This window comes from Mycteria americana, chromosome 1 (genome assembly GCF_035582795.1).
Source record: "Mycteria americana isolate JAX WOST 10 ecotype Jacksonville Zoo and Gardens chromosome 1, USCA_MyAme_1.0, whole genome shotgun sequence".
NCBI lineage: Eukaryota > Metazoa > Chordata > Aves > Ciconiiformes > Ciconiidae > Mycteria > Mycteria americana.
This window is the reverse complement of record NC_134365.1, coordinates 200,072,721-200,082,615: the sequence shown is the minus strand read 5'-3', so window position 1 is coordinate 200,082,615 and position 9,895 is coordinate 200,072,721.

The window sequence follows — 9,895 nt, the reverse complement described above, 5'->3', positions numbered from 1 at the left end:
TCCCATTAACTGGGTAGGGAAGACAATAGAATCCATTGTTTGGCATACTTTGCATCTGCTTCAGCCGTGTCTCCTGTAGATCAGAATCCGGAGATACCCAGCAAGCTGTGGAGAAGGATTCTTTGGGGATAAATTCTGTGTTTGGGTGCCAGGAATGATCACCACGGTGGCTGTGCGCTTTGAGGTGTGCTCACCTCAGTGCAGGCAGCTCATACGCAGCTCGGGCACTCCTGATGTCCTCTGTGCACAGGCTTCAGGCTTTGCCCGGGCTCTCTGCCCCATTCCTGATTCAGAAGATCAGGAAAAGGTGAGAGGAGTATGATGTCCCAGCCCAGGAACTTAGAAATCCCTATATAAGCTCCTAATACATGTTCCACTACACCAGCCATGCAGGTATGTAAGGTATCTATGCAATTTATTTGCACGCCAGACAAAACCAGCTGGTTTGAAAATCCCCCCAGTTGCCGTGGGGGCTCTGCTGGGAGAGCCCTGTGGGGACTTCTGACGCCGAGCAGCCTGTGCCTCCTGAGCAAGGGGCAGTGGGCGCCCGGGGCCGACGAGCAGCTGCTTGATCAGATCTCATCCAACCCTCGCTCCGCGGGTGAAGAGGTGAGGCTGTCATTTGCAATCACACGCTTCTCCGACTCCCTGGGAGGTACAGGCGTTGCTGGTCGGGTCTGAGGGGAGGAGGAAAGGCAGCAGCCGCAGACAGCGAGGTGCTGGTGAGTCGTGCTGGCTGATCTGCGCTCTGGGGCTCAGCGGGATGGCGATGGCTCGAAATGCTGCAGGGACCCATTGTCAGAAGGGCCAATCTGCCAGAAAACCTCCTCTTCCCTGACTGAATAGCTGAAGAGCACGTGGACACCCAAAGGCAGATCGAATTGCCCAAATGGGGACTAAAGGAGGAGACCACCTGATGGAGTACAGCTGCCTTACAGAGCACCTGGTGGCCTGTGTTGCTTGAAGTTAAGTGTTTGCTGGGAGCTGCCATCCCATTCTCAGCCCCCACGGGGATTTATTGCTATGCCCTTGCCTGGCAAATTCTGATGAGTGCAGCACCCCGAACGCGTGTACAGTGAGATGCAGTCGCTGGGAAAAGCGGTGACACAGGTGCCAAACCGCTGCTCTGACAAACTGCGACCTTGGTCACGTTTACATGAGATGTAAGATTTTGGTTAAAATATTACAGAGTGGGAGATGGCTCTAAGAGCGATTTTAGCTTCCACTGGGAGCTAAGACAGTGAAAATGGATCAACATAAAACACAAGCATGAAAGTTTGTTTGTCATATTTGTCTATTTGGGGTTTTTTAACAGAAATTTAAAAGTGGATTTCATTTAAAATATGAAATCCAATTCACTTGGAACGAGAAGAAATGGTATCACAGAGGTTTGTGTTTTAATGAAGTAACCCATGCTGCACCACGCAGCGTCTGTCAACCGGCAACATGCACATACCTCAAAGGAACGGGGAAAATCCAAGCTGGAGCCTGGGTTTGGAAGTCAAAGTGGGTATAACATGTCATAAACCTGCAGTTTGAACAAAAAGGCCATGAAAGGGGAGCTCCCACCCCGGTTTGTTTTCAGCACGTCGTACGTGCGTGCCGACGGGCAGCGGCTGGTCCCGCTGTGTATGGCCCAGGGGTGCTGCAGCCAGAAGTGCCGCTCGTGGGGTTTGGTGTGTTTGGGGGGGGTCCTGAAGGGTGCAGGGGCACAGGCAGGAGAAGGGGTGGTGCAGCTTTTGTTTCCACCACAGTGTTTTGCAGAACATTGCAAAACAGGGCAGGAAAGCCCCTTTCGCGGACAGAAGACACTAAATATAATATATAGATGTCATCACTGTTACCAAATGTACAGTTTATTCCTTAATTAAAGGCATTCCCAGAAAAAAAAGTTAAACATCCACACTGAAAACTGTTTCCACTGGCTGGAAACCTAATTAATTGATTGTAAAAATTATTTTCCTTGAGAGAGGCAACTTACTTAAATAGTAGTATCTAAATAGGGTAGTTTATGTTCCTTGAGGTTACAAATACACCTGTGTCGACCCTTAACAATCCTTGTGTAATCCTTAACAATGCCAGGATTTAAAATACTGATTATGCTAATTATTTATAAAGTTTTAATTAATATCCAAGAGCTATTCAGAACAAAATCCTGTGCATAAGGAGCAAGGATCCAGCAATGCTCCAGTGAATGTGCCTGTTCCTGAAAGGTTACTAATCTTCATGGTGATGTATCAGGGCAGATTATTGTATATATGTATATATTTTTTCCCCCTTCTTTGTATTGCAGTGAATCTTTTTATCTGAAAATAATTCAAACTTCGGCTTTACAGAAAATAACAGAAAATGGGAGCATTTAGCAAAAGAGGATTTCTGCAGAGATTTTGGCCATTTTTCAGCAGGCTGAACAACAAGCTAAAAGCATCAGCCCTCTTCTCTAATTGCAGGAGCGATGCCAGAGGCCGCTGATGGTTCCCCTCAAGTTCTGTACCTGGCAGAAATGCACAAAAGGGGAGGCGGTTTTGCATCGCTTTCCCTGCAGAAGACCAACACTGGCAGGAGAGAGTGTGCACACCCCCAGCGAAGTCACGGGGAGAGATTTTGTGCCTTCATCTCACAGACCTTGGGCTGAAGGTCTGCCAGTGACCTTACAGCATCAATGGTTTAGAGTCAGCAGATGTGGTTTGGGATCAGGATCCCCAAATAAACCACCACCAAACCCCCTCAGGCTTCCAACTCAGGGTGTTTGTAAGAGGGAACAAAAATCCACCAAAACCCCAAGATGTGTCAAACCACAAGGCAGGGAAGGAAATATGTATATGTGATGTTGACTGTGAAAATGCCAAAGGTGAAGTAAGAGAAGTTAAAAGGAGTGCCAGAATGAAAAGCAACTGGAGGAGAAGGCAAACCAGTGGTCTGGAGATGCTCTGGAGGTGCATGAGTCCGAGGGTGCCTCAGGGTGGGCGAGGAGGCGGCGTGGTTTGGGGCTGGGCAGCACCAGGGCCCGCTGCTCCCCACCGTGCCGGGGGCTGAGCACGCAGCCCAGTCCCCTTCGCATCCCCGAACGGCATCACTGTTTCCCAGTGCTGCCCCCCCGCCCAAATCAAGCTCCAATAGCTCACGAAGACAAAAAAACACCTCCCTCACAGCTGGTGGTTTGCGGGGGCAAGGCTGGTGCCTGGCAGGGGCGCGTCGGTCAGTGTCCCCAGGGAGGGCATTGCCCTCCCGTGCCAGGGCTGGGCAGAGGCAGGTGTCGGGACCGGAGGTGACACTGCAGCGTGGCACCTCGCCGTGGCCAGCGCACATCGCCGCTTCATACTGCGCCCCATGGAAGAGAATCCCATACGAGCAAATGTAGCTCAAACTCCATCTCAAGCTCTTGCCGTTCAAGCCTCACACAGAGGATGCTATTTCTAATAAATATTTTAGGCAGTAAAGCTTCCTTCAGAGAGGGCTGCTGCATTCCCGTCACGTGCCTTCTCGTGGGGAGAAGCCCCCGTTTGCTACTTCGAGTATTCAAATGCTTGATATATAGTATCTGTTCTATGGAAAAATGCCTCAGGGTGAAATGTGTTTAATAGAGAGAGGCTAATATATGAGTGATTTATCTCATTTTGGTAAGTTCATGCCCGTAATTCAATAACCCCATGAGCTACACTTAACTGTATTCAATAAAGATGATCTAAAGGAGATGTTCGTGCAGGTGAAGGATTCAAGAACTGGAGGAAAGGACGTTATAAATAAGTGGGCTTGAAGTAAACAGGGAGCTCAGGCGGAACCCTTCCCTGGGATACATGTCCTGAGCATCATTAAATGAGTACAAATGGCTCTGTGAGCTGTGGAGATCTCTTCCTCCGAAAGGTAAAAGCTGTGAGAGAGACTTTCATTAGGGAGAAAATGCCACCTTATGCTCCAGCCATGACCCAAATCCTGCAGCAATCCTTTGTGAGCTGTCATCTTGGGGAGCATCTCTGGCAGAGTGTGCCACATCATCTTGAAATAAGGTGGTGTGTTGTGGTTTAACCCCGCAAGCAGCTAAGCATCACACAGCCGTTCTCTCCTTCCCACCCAGTGGGATGGGGGAGACAATCGAGAAAAAAAAAAAGTTAAAACTCGTGGGTTGGGATAAAGACAATTTAATAGGACAGAAAAAAAAGGGAAAATAATAATAATGATAAAAGAATATACAAAACAAGTGATGCACAATGCAATTGCTCACCACCCGCTGACCGATGCCCAGCCAGTTCCTGAGCAGCGGCCCCCCGGCCAGCTTTTACCCTAGTTTATATACTGAGCATGACGCCATATGGTGTGGGATATCCCTTCGGTCAGCTGGGGTCAGCTGTCCCAGCTGTGTCCCCTCCCAACCTCTTGTGCACCCCCAGCCTCCTCGCTGGTGGGGTGGGGTGAGAGGCAGAAAAGGCCTGGACTCTGTGTAAGCCCTGCTCAGCAATAACGAAAACATCCCTGTGTTATCCACTTTATTCTCATCCTAAATCCAAAACACAGCGCTATGCCAGTTACTAGAAAGAAAATTAACTCTATCCCAGCTGAAACCAGGACATGGTGTTACGAAGGGCTCAGAAAGGTGAGTTTACAAGCAGCCAGAGGAAAGAGGTGTGACGGGCCAGGGCTTTATTCTCCACCTGCTTTGGAAGACCTTTAGACACGTACCTGGGTGTGCAAAGTGCTTCTTTACAGGCTATGCCGCATGCAAACTATGTGACAGCAAGACAAGGAAATATGGTCTCTAAATAGCTGTTCAGGGCTATAATTGCCCAGTTTGAATGTAAAACTAAAGTAAATAGCACTGGCAGCTGAGTCACCCGATTGCAGAACTGAAGCACTTCAAAGTTAGGTCTAAAAATATCTTCTGTGCTTCTAAGTTACTGGCTGTACGGAGAAGAGAAGGGCACTGAAAAAAAAAGCCATCACAGCATTGACAGCGACGGTGCAAAGGGCTTTGGGATAAGGTGTGAGCGTTGCCCCCGGCCCAGCGCTAGCGGCCGGCACAGCTGTGCGGCAATCCGGCACCGGCGGCTCACTGCGGGCAGCCGGAGGTGCCAGCCTGGGCCAGGTACAGGCTCTCAGCCCCTGCACCAACAGGCAAGTGCGGCAGCCTGCCCCATAAAGCCAGAAAGCTTTATGGAATGACATTATTTTAAACCCCCAGTGTCCTGCTTCAGGCGGTGTGTGCGCCAGGCTACTGTGCTGCATTGCTTTACTGACGCGAGGGCACCCGGCAGCTCAGAGGCGTTACCGTGAAATGCATCCATAGTAATCTCCTGCCCAGCACTCGGGGCAAGCAGCAGCAGGTACCCACCGGCTCGCTCAGCGCCAGGGTTTGCAGTGCCATGCCACACCTGCGGGGAAGCCCCTCGGGGATGATTTTCCTCCCTGATGCTCATCGAGGCACTATGGAGAGCCACGGCGTGCCTGCAGCTGGGCTGCCGCATGATGCTCTGCTCCCCCTGGCCCTCAGCAAGGAGGAGAAGGGGCAGGGGTGGGTGCAGGGGCAGTCGAAGGTACAGAGCGGTTGCACCATCAGGAAAAAAGATAGGGTTTTTCAGGCTAGCTGAAGGACGAGGTGACAGAGGAGGCCTGGGGATGGCAAATAGGCCATGACCGTTCACCGCCTCTTCCCAGCCAACACCTTGGAGGCACGGAGCAAAAGCAGGAGGCAGCAGCTTCAAATCGGAGAGGTGCTTCACACAGCGAGTCGTTACGCAATGGAGCTCTGCCACAGGAGGCTGTCAGTGCTGGCCACAGATTCAAAACGTGGCAGGAAAAAAACATGAAAGGAAAATCATTTAAAGGCTACTGCCTACAGAGACATTAACTCTGGCCCAGGAGGTCCCTTGGGTCCCCAGAGGTGGGGAGGAGAGGTTGGGGAGGTGCTGCAATGGGTGCACCCTGTCCTCACCCTCCTCCCGTGGCATCTGCTGCTGGTAGGGACAAGCCGTGGGGTCGGACGGACACTTGGTCTGACCAAGGGTGACTGCTGCTCTACGACATGCAGTCTCACGCGGTCAGGGGCAGCTGTCCCTGGCCCACCACGTGAAGGTCGCCCTGCGGCTGCAGCCTGGCAAACCCACGTGCAGAGAAACACGCTGCGCTCATCCCCCCCAGTCCCGCAGCGCAGCAGCTCGCCAGCACAGCTGGAGCCTTTTGATGTGAGATGCCTTTGCCCGTTCATCGCCCTGACGGTCAAAGCCCAAAATCTTCAAAAACTGAAAAATCAGCACTGGAGCAAAGTGAGTGAGAACAGACACCGAGCCGGCAGCGTTAGAGAAGGGGACAAGAGAGGCAAAGGTGCCAGAGCCCCCGGGGCACCTGCTGCTGCTACCATGGCTCCTGCTGCCGGCACCACCAAGAGCGTGGGCATCGCTGGAGGGAGCGGGAAGGGGCTGGGGAGCTGTGGCAAGAGTTGGCAGGGGTGGAAAGGAGAGGAGATGGAGGAGAGGACAAACGTGAGCAGTGAGAGCACCCCAACCTGTGCAATCCACCGTGGTACACGTGGTACCAGCTCCTGTTTCTTCCTTCTCCCTCCAATATTCATTTCACTGGAATAAACAACCAGCTCTTCTCAGCCCCTGCGGAGGCCCCCGTGTTTCTGGTGCCTACAGCCCTCTCAAAGACCCAGCAGCCAGTGCTGGAAGTCGTACTGAGGGAGCTATAGGTCTTGTTTCTATTCCGACGCATCACCGCCACAGATGGGGCTGGCACCAAAAGCCTGGGCTGAGGCACAGCCAGAGGCTCAGCTTGTCTGGGATGGAGCTCGTGATGACTGCAGCACTGGAAGGGATTGTCCAAAGCACGTGGCACAAAGCTGACAGTTTTTGTTTTTCCTGCTACTTTCAGAAGGGACTTTCGTTGGCGATGAGCTCATCTGTGTGTAAGGTTCGGCAAGGGCAGCCAAATCGCTCACCCCACGTGGGCTGCACGCAGCCTCCCAGCACCCCGCTTGGTCCTCTCCAGGGACGAAGGAGGAGATGCCTGGCCCTGGCGTCCCACACCTCCCACTCCAGCCAGTCCAACGGGCCGAGCAGCTCAGCAAGAAGCCCAAATATACTCAAGTCAGTGGGGTGAAAGTGTACAGTTTGGAGGGAAATGTTAAAGCACTGCAGCTAAATCCTAAGGAACAAGTCTGTCTGAGCCCTGAGCCCAGGACAACCTCCAAGGGTTTCTTTAGGTCATTTTTGTGCCTTTCCAAATGTTTTGGAAAGTACATTTTTTCCAGCTGATGCAAACAAAGACTAGTGTCAATGTTTTTCCAAAAGCTTTCCAAAAAGGTTTTTGAGCGAGGCTGTACAGGCCAGGAGGGGGAATAATAAGGGTGCACGAAGGCCCTGGAGGGCAGAAAACTTCTCTTCTTGGTTGCGTTTGTTCCTCAGTCTTTCCAGACTCCAAAAGCTCATTGAGCTTTTTTTTTCCCCTTTGGTTGTCATTCTTTTTGGTTGTTGAAATGCTTGTAGCTGCCATTTATGTAAAACATCCTCCTAACGTTTGTCCCAGCTGCCTTTTCACTCAAAATCCACAGAAATATTATGAATTGTATCAAGCACTGATCTACCGCCTCGATGAACTCCCTCCTTCGGATACTTTGCAGTTCTCTCTTTAGCATCTCTGTTTGCTATTTTGCTTGCACACGCTGTGACTATTTTGCACCCCATTTGCCCTCAGCAGCGGTACCCTGGTTGCCCGCACCAGCGCCGGTGCAGTACAAAGCGAGGGAAAAACCTGGGGTAATATGAAAGACACAGTAAAAACGGCAAATCTCTCTCTCTCTCTCTCAATGGATCTGAATAAACCAACCCTTATAAATATGCAGAGTAATATAACCCTTAATGCAGCATGATTAAAAAGTTATGGTTCCCCCAGCAACCCGAACTCAGCGGCATCGTGCGCGCCGAGGCTCTGAGATGACTGGCTTTGCTGTTAAATTTATGTCTTCATCTGCCTCGGCGCGATGCAGCCGGGTTAGGGTTGCCATGGGAATGGGAGGTCAGGTTTTGTGCTGGTGTGAACATGGAGAAACTAGCCGGTCCCCTGCCCTCTTACGCTCTCCGGTGCCTCGGAGGCCGGCAGCTGCCTCCTGCGCCTGCCTGCTCCCAGCACGGCGGCTGAAAGCATCTTCCCGGCTTTCAGTCCAGCCCCGCACCCGGCACAGGCATCCCTCCGCCTGGCACCTCCTTTTCAACCCCCTTTTCTTCATCTTTCCCAGAGCACTCGCGCTTCCTAAAATGTGGCTTTTTTTTTTTTTTTTGGCTTTTTTTAGTCCTCAGTTCCTGGTGAGGCTTGGCACACTGCCTCCAGTTTTCTCCTTAATCAGCCCTGGGTCAGTCCTCTCACTCATCTCACCCTCTCCTTCTCGCTTTTCCCTGTACGCCCTTACTGGGAGCACAGGAATCCGCTTGACCCCGTTTAGGTGAGAGCTCAGCGAATCATTTGTATAAAATATATTTTGGTATTTCCAAAACCTGCAGGTGATCCCATGCCCCTACTTGTTTGCTCAGGGTGATTTGTGAATCTAGTCCCCAAACAGCAATAGTCCCTAAGGCGGTCAAACACCAGTGGGTACAATGAAATATCCAGTTTGGTTTTTGCAGGAGAGCTTTGAGAGTAATTAATGCAGGTAATGAACCCTGTGGAGAGGAGCAAATCCAAAGCGAGAATAAGGTATGAATTCTGCGAGAATAATTAGCCTTTTGGAGATCCCAGCCAGGATATATGAGCTCTCTGTCATATTGGGATTTTAATCAAGACAGAGTGTCTTTCTCACAGATTCACTCCTGCTCGGGCACAAATGCAGGACTTCCCGGCTGTGGTTTTACGGCCGGTGTTATACAGGAGGTCAGAGCGGCTGACGGTAATGGCCCCCCTGGCCTTCCAATTTATGACTATGAATTTCAAACTGTTCATTCATTTGTAACATTTGCAATTTATACTGAACGAAATGTCACCCAGTCGGTGACCAGAAGCAATGCCACGTGGCTGCTGCCACGGCCCGAAGCAGCCGGCGCTGGGAGAGGCAGCGTGCCGCCGGCAGCTCCCGGTGCGCCGCGAGCGGCTCCCGCCACTGCGGCCCATTAGAAGCCCACTGTGGAGGAGTCGGCCACACAAAGAAATCTTAATGGTCCAAATGCTCCTTCCAGGTGCGACAGGGACCTCCCGTGACATCTGTGCACTGGGAGCATGGACAGGACATTGAATGTGAACAAAATACTTCGTGATTTTCACAAATGTCTTTACAGGTATTTTTCCTCCCTCTCCATCATCACCTTCCCTAGCAGTAGGTACCCTTCTTGTTCCTCTGTTGAGCTTTTTTTCCCTGTACTTTCTGTGTTAAACTACAACTTCAGTAGGACATGTCTACCTCTGCGTGCTGTACCATGACTATCCACTCAATTCCACAATCTCTGTTTCATTTTCAACCATTGCATCTGTAGGTAACATTTCAACCATTGCATCTGTAGGTAACATTAGTCAGAGACTGTTACTCCAGAAGAGCAAATAAATTCTCAGATTCTTTTTTTTTTCCCCCCCATTTTTCCTACAATTTGAATGGAATTAGGGATGTACCCTGTTAAACCAAACAGGCGAGAGGCTAAGTGAGAGGCCCCGTTTAAACTCCCCCCGAAGGGCAGGTGGGGACGGCAGGCGGCAAGGGGCCTTTCTTCTGCAGGACACACGTTGCAGTGAATGCTGGTCTTTTACTGAGCAGGACTGGGAGCCTGGAGAATTCCTTGCAAATGAGGATGGAGGATTTACAGACACCTATCTCCTGCTTTCTGCCTTGGTTTTGTGGTGATTAACGGGTCTCTGGGTGCAGGGATTTCCCCTAGAGAGCAGCATGGCTGGTGCAGGAGGGCTAACCGTGTGCGGTTTCTCC